Raw genomic sequence first — 13,019 nt, 5'->3', positions numbered from 1 at the left:
ATTACTTTTATTAAGTGATCAGAATTTGCCAGGACAGCCCCAAAAAAAAAAACATTGAAAGAAGGTAATATCTTTGACAGAATATTATTTTGACTTGGGAACGAAGCAACCACCAAGAACTAGTTTTGCATGGGCAAGCACCTCTCAAATTTTCTTCAGATTCTTAGTTATATGTCTATAACAGCACAATTTGCTTTTATGAAGTTGAAAATAAGAAACAGGTAATAATCTGAACAATTTTTACTTATTGTACTATAATGCTGTGGATACACAATATGGCTGCATTGTTGCATTAGCCCTGTACAAATTGTTAAAACAATAGCGAAAATCAATGTAACACCTAAATACTAACAGTATAAGTAGGGTTACTGCTTAAATTCAAAACTTGGACACTATTTGTATGGGTGCATCCCTAAAGCAATGGGAATGCTATACCATAGAGCATAAAGTGCAAGGGCCTGGGACAATATTCTCAGTTCTCTCTCCTGACAACAACCCTGAATATTAGTGATACTGTTATTTATTCACTTCACACCAAGACAACTGCTGTCTTAACAGACATTACAATTGGGCTGCATCATGAATGGGATCTTCTGTAGCATTCACTAATGGATTGTATTTATAGAGGTATAGGTTTATTCAAGCACATTATAGTTGACATGCATCATATTTAACAACTCAATGAATCAGCAACCAACTGTTCAAATGCTCAAATTCCTCATAAGATGTTATAAATAATTCTAAAATGTGGTATGGTGTCCCGAAGAGATTGAGATGACACACAGGATGCAAGGTATATACACATGCATAGACATACAGATGGCACAGTATCCAGTGTTCATTAATTTGTAGCTGAGTTGTGCAACCTATTGAGTTAACCTGTGATGATAAAGCAGAGAGTGGTTCACACATCTAGACTAGAAACTGACTGTAAGTGCCACTCTGCTGTAAAACTCCACACTTGATGACCTCCTGACTGAATCCAAGATTGCATTTACTCAAATGAGATTTTCAGTACTAAAGCCTATTTGTCTTGTACCCAAGACTTTCCTATTTTAGCTGTGAAACTGGTGTCTAGTGTTCACAATTTGTTATCTGCATCCATTTACAGGACTTGGCAGTGCAATCTCCTTTTACATACCTTATTTCCAAACCAGACTTGGATGTTTCAGAATCTTCGAGTTTGTGGACAGGGACCAAATGTAAAAAATGTAAGCATCTGCCTTTAAAAATCCTATGTAGATTGATCGCTAATCACAATAATGGGAGGGAAGTATCATCCTTAATGTCTATGGTGGCTAGTGGCTACGTTCTTGCAGACATTCTAGATGAATTCAAGGACACAAAGAAGGCAGTGATTCAAGCTGAGTTTTGGGATTTGTCTTGGAAGTGGTGGTTGGCACCAGGACAAAAACTAATTTAACTAGTCTACCACTCTTTTTGACACATTTTCTGAACCTTGATGATCATGTTGCACCCTTCGTTTTATAACAAACACAACAACACAAGGGTCTTGGTTTTTATTTGTTAAATTCTCATGATTTGGTACAACAACGCCACACTTCAATAGACTGTCATTGCCTAAGTGGTTTGGCTGTTTAAAATGCAGATCAAAGAAGAAATGAAGATAAGTAAGGAGGAAAGTGCACTCAGATCTCCAAAGTGCTTGGCACAACCATGGACAGAAAGGGAACTGCATGGTTAGATCAAGCACAATGGTGTCCTGGGCAAAGACATTCAATTCAATCTCTGGAACAGTCACAAAAGACAAGACAAAATGGTCCATGCACAGGTAAATACAGACTAGAATGTTTGTAGTCTGGGAACAGGTCATGGCTCCAAGTCTATGCAAGGTGGAATCACAAAGGTATAAGACAGGGTAAAGAAAATTTGAAAACACCATAAAATTGTTAACTTGTTGTCGAGAGTCCACTTCTACCATCCATCGATGTTGTATCTGTTCTCATTAGGATTGCATTCAGGTTTCCAGAAAATGGAAGCTAAGAAGTGGAATATTGTAGAGATGTTGTAAAGGTGTTGACTGAGAGCAACTGTGTATCGCACAATGAGAGACCAGGGAAAAAGGTGTTCATGATAGACTGCGACTAAGGATGTCTGCAAAATTAAAAAAAGAAAAAAGATTAGTCATAGGTCGTGTTCTCACTGCAGAGATACGCGGGCACCACCCTTCCTGCGCAAAAACTGCATCAAACCCCACCCCCTCTGAAAATCGTACACCTCCCTATCTATCTATGTATAACGACCGGTCAACTAAACTTAAAACGTTCTAAAATTGGACTCTGGAGAACTCAATGTGGATTTATAAGCAAAAATGGTTTTGGTTTTCAAATGAGTTAGTTATCATTGAATTGTTCAGAAAATCTATTGAAATAGAGTTTGTTGGAGCAATGGTGGTCTTGTTAAGGGATCAATAACTCTTCAATAGTAGAGGTTTGTTGGCTTTCCCTTTTCCCCAATAGACCAGTCTAAATGCTCAAAAGGCTAACATAAGGATAAACTGCCAATAAACCTGCCTTCTGCCCCCCAAAAATTGGGATCTTTAGAAAACGTATTCTCGAGTTCTGTGGTAATTCTTCCTGTGGAATCCCAGAATTCTCCGAATCTGTCCATCCATCAGGTTGGTAATCTTATTACCCTGATACTTGTCATGTCCCGGGGGACATTTTAGTGAGAATGGGAAGGATGGGTGCGTTAATCAACAACAACAAAAAATAGAACCACTTAGCATGATGAAATGGAAGAAAACAAACATTATTGGGCATGATGGTTTGAGATATTGAGGTGGAGAATGGAAGGTTGGGATCAGAAAGAACAGCTGATAAAGTACAAAAGGACAGAAAAATCAAAAGACTGCCTAGACCAATTTTTATTCTTTTACCATCATTTCATGATGCATCTGGTGGACTATCCTACAATACTTAAGCTACAGATTAAGACCAAACACTACATCTTAATTGGTTCTGCATTTTTGTCTTACTTGTGTGCAATTTTCGTGTGAGCAACACCCTTCAACAATCTGTGTTATCTTGAAGATGACTCACCAAGAAAACTTCTTGGTGAGAAAAGAATTCCTCAAATACTATAAGACTGCTCTTTAAGCGAATTATCAAAAGTCAACGCAGCTCTGCGAGAAGAAAAGCACAGTTAGATTGACACTCAACAAGTCTACGCATTAAGTACTCCCACCTCAATTTTCTTGCAGAAGACCATCCAACGGGTCACAACAGGGATGGATGTCGTCAAAGCAAATCTTCACACCTATACCTCTTGCTCTCGCCCTGTTGGCGACTAAGACTGGATGAGGGTGTTGAAGGCAAAAAGGAGCTGCTGATCAGAGCTGGGCATCTGGACCGGACCTGCAAGCCAGACTGAAGGCAAACTGTCCAGGATGTCTCTCCTCCAACACCCCATACTCCGCCCCTCCCTCCGCCTCGTGGGGGGGGTCACAGAATATCACCCAGGATAGGTGGGTTGCTAAAGAGAAGTTGGGGTGGTGTGGGCCAGGGTACGTGTCATTGGGAGGGGGTAGAGGGTCCAGTTCCGCAATTCATAAATATTAATACAGAGTCCTCTCTCTTGAGGAGGGGGCAAATTCTTTAATTTTGTTAGAGGGGGAAGCGCTTTATTCACTTAATGGCTTTTATTAGTGCCCGGACTTCAACTCTTTCATTAGCTAAAGTGCTGCTATAATTTACAGTGGAAAGTGCAGCAGGGGAAGATGGGTGGGGGAAGGGCGGAGCTTGCTGGGTGAGTACCACTACTCTGCGTCCCTCAGACCAACGTCTGAATCTGCCTCCATATCATCCCCATGAACCCAGTAGCCCCACCAGAAGAACTGGATGTCCACAGCAGACTTAACATTTCTGCAGAGGCTTAAAATTCACATTGCTATCCTATTACATCTTTCAATTATGCTTTGCTTTTCGGAAGTTATTTATGTTGCACGCCACATTAGCTATTGTTTTGTGAATAGGGTCACTGGTATTAGGCTTTTAATAAATAATAAATTGAATGTAAGTTTACACCTGATATATTTTCACAGGAATACCACTAATGTGTTCAATGCATTGCATTCTGAGTGTTTTGGAGAGGTATGCCACTTGGATGAACATTATTCTTATCGGTTTCATTTGACCGAAGACAGGTTTGGCACCACTAAAGCTGCTTGCAGCAGACTGTCAAAGAACTTAAAAGAAATGGAACTGTGAAGTAGCTGCAGAAATGTATAAACACTTTCAAAGTCATGTGGAGAGTGTCTTCTATCGCATAGTTATCTCAGGGTTTATGTAACTTTTGAATCATTAATTTGCAATTCATAATTTCCAATAGCAATTCATGGATAAGATTTTTAATTTTTTTAATCTTTTCATAGAGATTTCACTCTCAAAGAACAATTTCTAGCCAATAAAATAAATGATAGCTGAGCTAAAATTGACATTTATATTTACTATTTTATTAATTTCCATTACTAATCCAGGCATAGAAATCCCAATTTTTTAATTTACAGTAATACTTTACAACAAGGTTGAGTTTATTGACATTGGTTACACTAATTAACATGAAATAATATTGATAAAAAAAAATGTATACTACTTATTAACCTATAAAATAAGATGTATGTTAACATAACATACAGTTGAAGTCAGAAGTTTACATACACCTTAGCCAAAAACATTTAAACTCAGTTTTTCACAATTCCTGACATTTAATCATAGAAAATATTCTGTCTTAGTTCAGTTAGTATCACTACTTTATTTTAAGAATGTGAAATGACAGAATAATAGTAGAGAGAATGACTAATTTCAGATTTTATTTATTTCATCACATTCCCAGTGGGTCAGATGTTTACATGTACTTTGTTAGCATTTGGTAGCATTGACTTTAAATTGTTTAATTTGGGTCAAGCGTTTTAGGTAGCCTTCCACAAGCTTCTCACATTAAGTTGCTGGAATTTTGGCCCATTCATAACTGGTGTAACAGAGTCAGGTTTGTAGGCCTCCTTGCTCGCACATTCTTTTTCAGTTCTGCCCACAAATGTTCTATTGGATTGAGGTCAGGGCTTTCAGATGGCCACTCCAATACCTTGACTTTGTTGTCCTTTAGCCATTTTGCCACAACTTTGGAGGTATGCTTGAGGTCATTGTTCATTTGTAAAACCGATTTGTGACCGAGCTTTAACTTCCTGGCTGATGCCTTAAGATGTTGCTTCAATATGCACATCATTTTCCTTTCTCATTATGCCATCTATTTTGTGAAGTGCACCAGTCCCTCCAGCAGCAAGGCACCCCCACAACATGATGCTGCCACCCCCATGCTTCATGGTTGGGATAATGATCTTCAGCTTGCATGCCACACCCTTTTTCCTCCAAACATGACAATGGCCAAACCGTTATATTTTTGTTTCATTAGACCAGAGAACATTTCTCCAAAAAGTAAGATCTTTGTCCCCATGTGCACTTGCAAACTGTAGTCGGGTTTTATTATGGTGTTTTTGGAGGAGTGGCTTCCATGTTATGTCGATATAGGACTCGTTTTACTGTGGATATAGATACTTGTCTACCCGTTTCCTCCAGCATCTTCACAAGGTCCTTTGCTGTTATTCTGGGATTGATTTGCACTTTTCGCACCAAACTACATTCATCTCTCGGAGACGGAATGCATCTCCTTCCTGAGTGGTATGACAGTATTGTTTGTACAGATGAACGTGATACCTTCAGGTATTTGAAAATTGTTCCCAAGGATGATTAGTAGTTGATGTCCACAATTTGTTTTTCTGAGGTCTTGGCTTATTTCTTTTGATTTTCCCATGATGTCAAGCATGAGTTGGAATTTAGGCCTTAAAATACATCCACAGGTACACCTCCAATCAGAAGCTAATTTTCTAAAGGCTTGACATAATTTTCTGGAATTTTCCAAGCTGCTTAAAGGCACCGTTAACTTATCGAAACAATCTGTCTGTAATCTATTGTTGGAAAAATTACTTGTATCATGCACAAAGTAGATGGCCTAAAAGACTTGCCAAAACTATAGTTTGCTAATAGTTTGTGTTTTTAATTTGGAATGCCCAATTCCCACTACTTTGTAGGTCCTCGTGGTGGCACGTTTACTCACATGGCTCATTGTGCATTACTCCATGGAGACTCCATGAACTATAGTATTATGACATTATATTAAAATAAACCAAGATTAATAAATGCTGTTAAAGACATTGTTCATTTTTATTCCATGATACCTTATGCATTAACCAATAACAAATACTGTATAACCTTATTGTGAACATTATTTAGTGTTACTAAATTTCCTGATGTTTCCAGGTTTTCCAAAACTGTGGATTTTGCAATACTGCTGAATTTCAGCACAAAGGGAAAGGCAACCAAAAAGGCTTTTTGGCTGATTAACTGTTGAGGCCGCTTGCACTCATCACGCATTCATAATTTCAAATGTCCCTAGTGAGTGGGGCAAATTAAGGGCATCAGTGCTTTTGACTGGGTGTGTATCATTCTCTGTCTGTTTCATCCTGTAAGTGGCCTGGTTGGACAGAGTGATTGATAGTCAGAGAGGGGGAGGGTGTTATATGTAACCAGCCACAGGACTACTGGTTTTAAACAATATGGAGTAGTGTGTTTGTGATTAAACATCTCAGTAATTCTTGGTCACCTGCTAGACAATGTTGAGGATTCAACATCAAGACTTCTAATGGATCAACTGTATTGCATTATACATCAGTTCTACATACAGGCATGCATGGATTTTTTTATACCAGGATTTTAATTCTTCACTTTCAGTTATTCTATATCAATATTCAAGCCATTTGTGATGCCGATCCAAGTATGAGAAGTCAAATGAATATGTTACAGTCCTACATTGTCCATGTCCAAAAATAAAAACTGAAAAACAAGAAAGGTGCCACGGGAACCTTCAGGGCACTTATAATGTATTAGCACTTCTTATACGAAGTGTGATGATCATGCAGTACTCCAGAGTCCTTTTATTTCTTCAAAAGCTGAATCACATCTTCATCCTCCAGCACATGGTCTTTGCCGACTTTCTGTGGGTTATGCTTCACTGACGAACCCCACACCAATGCACTGTAGAGAGAACATGCTATGCATGTTTCAATCCAGTAGTATTTTACAATGGTGTATCCACACTGTTTTAATACAGAGTAATTCTTTAAACTGAACCTTAATTTAAACCCATTTAAGAAACAAGAGTAAAGTGCTTTCCACACAAACATTTACCTTAGTTTACTCTAAAATATCTAAGCTACTATTAGTGGTTGACTGGTATGACTTTTTAAATGGCCAACAACAATTCACTCTAAATTCACACAAAATATTGGAAAACAAATTGTGCATTTTCCATTGACAGGACTGCTGCTCAATTTAAGACCTGACATGAGAGTGAGATTACATTTCTATTATTATAGCAAAACATGTAGTAACTAATGTTTGGGTGGAAAACACCGGTATCATGGTAAATGGATCTGATTTTTACAAATTTACAAATATAATATACATTTATTAAACTTTAAGTGCTATTTGCAGTGCTACATTGTCTTGCGTCTTCCAGGACTCACAGGCAGATTTCAAGAAGGGAAAAACACACTGTCCTAACCTTGGAACTGAGTGTTTAGAATCATGTGTAAGAAATAAAGATAACTTGTGCTGCAATTACATCAGAAATTGAAATTGGATCACAGGGATCTTAATCTCTGGATCTCAATACAAATGAACAATAACATACAGGGAAAATACATATTCTATCAATTTAGTATACCATAATGCCACATTATGCCTTCAAAGCAACCTTCAAGTGAAAACAACATTGGCATTGACATCACTGATTTGACAACAGAAATGCAAAAGTGTCCTGAAATTCTCAGACATGAAGTCATCACTTACTATCTTAACTCTTTGATGAGATTTTTGTGAATCTTTAAGCAGAAGTCCTCGACCGCTGTCTTTCCATCTGGAAGTACTACTGGTGATGTGTAATCAGGAAGCTGTCCTTTTGGTTTTGTGTAACTGAAATATCAATCAATATATTTATATGTTGTAAACTTGAACAAATCAAGCAGTGAGCACCAGAAATTAGATTCTCATTACTGAAGTGCATTTTTCACTTTACTATAGTAAAAAAAAACATGTTTTTGCATTTAAAATAATATTCCAGGTTCAATACAAGTTTAGCTCAATTGCATAATATTGATTACCACATACATTTATTTGGACTCCCCCTCCCCCCTTCTATTAAAAAAAGGTTACAGCGAGGCACTTACAATGGAAGTGAATGGGGGCCCATTTTTGAACATTAAAATACAATTTGTTTTTGTATTGTCACGATTCCCTTGTTGTCTGCCCTGTGTTTCACTAGTCTTTGTCACAAACTCCAATTCCCATGATTCCCGGCCCTCATCACTGCCAGCCCTGTGTCATTGTTCTCACCTGATTGTCGTTTGTCATCATCATGTCTCCTGTGTATTTAAACCCTGCTGTTTCGCCATTCCCCTGTCGATCGCTGATGAATGTAGATGTTTCTATGTTATCTTTGCCTTTCTTGGATGTTTCCCCAGCCTGTTTACTTGTCTGATGTTTTTCGTGTTTTGGTTTTGTTTTCCCATCGTGGATGTTTCATTTGTTCCTGTCTTGTTTGTTGTTTTTCATCTTTCAATAAAAGAACCGCATTTAGATCCTCACCCCTCGTCTTCCTTCGTCTGCCATCATAACAGAACGATCGACCCATAATGGATCTAGTGGTTCAACTTCTCTGCCTCAAGCAAGAGGACCGTCCTGTGGAGGACCACATCCACGATTTCCTCGAGCTGGCAAGTGTCGCGGACTTCCCAGACTCCTCCCTGGTGGCTTTCTTCAGGGCCAACCTTAACGGTTTGCTCAAGGAGCGGTTGCCACCGGCGACGCACGGCTGGACTCTCCTTGAATTTGTGGAGGAGACTGCTGGCCTGCGGCTCGCCGTTCACTGTGGGTGTTGTTGGGGAGGACCCTGCCTCTCCTCCCACAGTGGTGACCCTAGATCGTCCATAGCTCGTCCTTTCACGCCTGCCCCACCTGTCAGCAAGCCAACCCCCACGCCTGCCTTGGTCAACGAGCCAGTGCTGCCAACTTCGTCCGCCCGGAGGAGGAGGAGGAGGAGGAGGAGGAGAAGAAGAAAGGCTTCTGCTCCCCAGCTCACGCCTGCCACGGTCTGCGAGCCAGAGCCAACGCATACCACAGCCAACCAGACAATGCCTGCAGCCTCGAACGTCAGTGAGCCAGTGCCTGCAGCCTCGAACGTCAGTGAGCCAGTGACTGCAGCCTCGAACGTCAGTGAGCCAGCGCCTGTAGCCTCGACCGTCCCAGGGCCAGCGCCTGTAGCCTCGACCGTCCCAGGGCCAGCGCCTGTAGCCTCGACCGTCCCAGAGCCAGCGCCTGTAGCCTCGACCGTCCCAGAGCCAGCGCCTGTAGCCTCGACCGTCCCAGAGCCAGCGCCTGTAGCCTCGACCGTCCCAGAGCCAGCGCCTGTAGCCTCGACCGTCCCAGAGCCAGCGCCTGTAGCCTCGACCGTCCCAGAGCCAGCGCCTGTAGCCTCGACCGTCTCAGAGCCAGCGCCTGTAGCCTCGATGTCCAGCTCCTCAATGGTGATCTGATCGATTATGTTGAGGACATAAATGCATGGGATATAAACCCTGGAGATAAACCCCATAATATTTTATCATTTTTTAATCAACTGAAGTGTTTACATACTGAACCTCACAGCACAATCCAAATAAACACAGAGTTATATTTTGTCAAATAAAGTTCTGCATAACAGAGGTTAGATACTGCTTTATGCAATTACTACTGATTTATTATTCGTAGTAGTAGTAGTATTATTACAGTGAATATTACATAATTTTACAGTAGTGATATATTTCTGTCATAGTTTTTCCTATAACTGTAGCTTTTATTTTGACGTGTTTGTGCTGTTTTGACCAAGGAGCTCTGACGTTATGTTGGCAGATTCCCAAACCGGAAAATCTGGACGCTAAGTGACTCAAAGTGATTATTAAACTGCAAAAGGCTGCTATTTAATTAAACAAGTATGAACTCTGTTTGTGCCTCATGCTACAACGTGAATTTGCACTCTGTTTACTGTCATCTGCTTCAAACAGAGTGTGCGATGCTCATGACTGTGTTTCCTTGTATGAGACTTGGAGGAGCATTAAAAGTTATGAGCAGTTTGGCATCAGCACAACACTGTCTACACACATTCACAAATACTCACATTTGAATTACATGCAAAATATATATTTATCTCATTAAATCGCAGCTTTTGCAGTTAAATAATCTCACTAGAACATAAGGTGATTTTAATTATTGGGCTGCATGTTTACATAATGACATTCATATGTCAGATGCATCGTTTATCTGTATCGGGACATCCCTATACATACTATGATGTCACCACATTTTTTTTTAGCAAACTGCGATATTTGGAAAGTAAATTTGACAGCAGAAATAAAGTTAAGTGGAGAGGCATTTTTTTAACCCATCAGAAAACAATCAAATTAGAAACACTGCTTGAGAATCGTTCTTCACATTTGGGTTTGCTGACGTCTTTGAAAGGAGTGGTCTAATTCAGTGACTAAATCTGGCAGAAGCAAAATGCTAAAAAGCTTACAGGACTTTTAAAGCAAAAAGAGTTTTATTTTGAGTATTTATGACACGTAAAGGGTCATAATTATAATGATCATTCTGCTTTGACAGGAACACTACTTAATTGTGATTTGCCTAGTGTATGATGAATTAAAGCAGCACTTGTACCTCTATCTTGGCTCCTTTATAACGGATGACACCTGGAACAGTTGTCAGTGTGGTGAACTCATAAGCAGCTACCTCAGAGTACACGCCAGCCAGGTTACTCAGAAGAGTAGATTTGCCCACTGGCGGGAATCCAACAATTTTTTTTTGTGAAAACAAAAATCACTTCCAAACATCTGTAACGTCAACCACTTGCCAATCAAAAAGGAATGCATGCTCCTTCAATGGTATGAAAATAAAAACAATTATTTCCCCAACACTATTAATATTTACATTATGGTTACATCTGAAAGGTGGCAACAAAACCTCAATAGACATGATATTGAAGCACCTATACATGGTGATCTTGCAGTACTAACCCTCCCCGGTGCCTCCTCCACTGCCTCCTTTAGGAGTGATGAGCTCTCTCCTCAGTTTGGCTAATCTTGCCTTCAGCAGACCCAGATGGTGAGCTGTGGCCTTATTCTTCTGATTACGAGCCATCTATATGACAAAGCAACACAAAACAGCCTATTTATAGGGCTCAACATTAAGGATGACCCAGTATGAGAGTGTTTTGGGCCAGTTAACAGAACTGTCACTTGTCTTGTAGAGGTATATCTTAAGTGTGGGTGAGAAACAGATCAATATCAAAGTCCTTTTTACTATAAAATATTCTCCCTGCCCAGAAGGTGGCGAATCACAAAAAACACAAGAAGAATGTGAAAGTGAAAAAGGAGATTTACAGTAAAAAAGGACTTAAATATTGATCTGTTTCTGACCAACACCAATCATAATGCTTCTGAAGATATGGATTTAACCACTGGAGTCCTATGGATTACTTTAATGTTGCCTTTATGTGCTTTTTTAGAGCTTAAAAAATGTGTTCACCGTTGGCTTGCATTGTATGGACCTACAGAGCTGAGATATTCTTCTAAAATCTTCATTTGTGTTCAGCACAAGTAAGTCATACACATCTGGGATGGCATGAGAGTGAGTAAATGATGGGTGAACTATCCCACTATTGTCACCAAGGTTAAAGTTATTTTTGGTGGTTTTGAAGGATGCCTTGTGATCCTAAATATAGCCAGCTATATTGTTTCCACCTTCTTTTTATTGCAAATGAAAAATACATTTAGTAATGAAAACAGTATTTAATGAAAAATATCAATACACTTTTTTTTACACATAAAAATTAAAAGCTACATTTAAAATTTATTATTTTTGTGTGATGGCCAGTGAAAATTTTGACAGGAAAAGTAAAACAGACAGTGTGCTTACGTTTCAACCATGACATTTTACCGGTCAAGACAATAGTAAACTTCTTCATGTATTTTAAGCATTATTCACCAAACTTTAGATTTATTTGATCACATTACTGAATCTCGAGTTGATTCATGTAATCCAGCTGTATGCTCTGCTGAATGGGATTTTGGCGCTAATGTGCTAATAGCTATTCTCCATTCATTACTGCTAATGACAACCCACCTCGTTCTCTATTTTGGTGAGCAAACTCATTTTGGCGTTGGACTTTTCACAGATGTTGGTTAAAAAAATTTAAACTTGATGATGTTACGTTGAGTTATTTAATCAGTTTTGTAACTTGTCGGTACGCAAGCACACCGCTGTCATGCTTTTCCCATAAATTCAAGTTATGTTCTCGCGATATTTCCCCTCTTCTCGCACGTGACAGAAGGGCTCCACCTGCTGGTGAGAAGTGAATATTTAAACTTTTCCAGGTGGTGCAGTGTGGGCCATATACACACGTATAGTTCTGAGGATACAAATTCCTAAGAAGTACAGTTCTTGAAAAATTCTTAAGTTCTCAAATATTTTCTTAAGAACATCTTATTGAACATCTTTCTAATGGTTTTAGTTAATATGTTTCTATATGGTTTGGGCATCTGGTAAGATTGCCCCCTGGCCGCCTCCCTAGGGAGGTGTTTCAGGCATGTCCAGCTGGGAGGAGGCCTGGGAAGACCCAGGATTAGGTGGAGAGATTACATCTCCACACTGGCCTGGGAACGCCTCGGGGTCCCCCAGTCAGATCTGGTTAATGTGGCTTGGGATAGGGAAGTTTGGGGCCCCCTGCTGGAGCAGCTGCCCCCGCAACCCGACTTCGGATAACCGGTTGAAGATGGATGGATGGATGTTTCTATATGAACTGCGAAGATAGCGCTATATGCATCGCATACATTAGCAAGATCGGTCACCACATTA

General features: G+C 39.7%; 1 protein-coding gene and 1 pseudogene across 1 annotated transcript in view; both read right to left on the bottom strand.

The window, feature by feature from the left end:
• LOC127636083 (serine/threonine-protein phosphatase 2A 55 kDa regulatory subunit B alpha isoform) overlaps positions 1-13,019 on the bottom strand; it is a 1,105,001-nt gene that overhangs the window by 1,004,173 nt on the left and 87,809 nt on the right. The gene's annotated exons all lie outside the window — the stretch shown is intronic.
• On the bottom strand, positions 7,010-12,317 carry LOC127635995 (developmentally-regulated GTP-binding protein 1-like; annotated as a pseudogene).

The sequence above is a fragment of the Xyrauchen texanus genome, chromosome 43 (assembly GCF_025860055.1).
Source record: "Xyrauchen texanus isolate HMW12.3.18 chromosome 43, RBS_HiC_50CHRs, whole genome shotgun sequence".
Lineage (NCBI taxonomy): Eukaryota > Metazoa > Chordata > Actinopteri > Cypriniformes > Catostomidae > Xyrauchen > Xyrauchen texanus.
The sequence above is the reverse complement of the archived record's forward strand: the minus strand, read 5'-3'. Positions and strand labels throughout refer to the sequence as shown.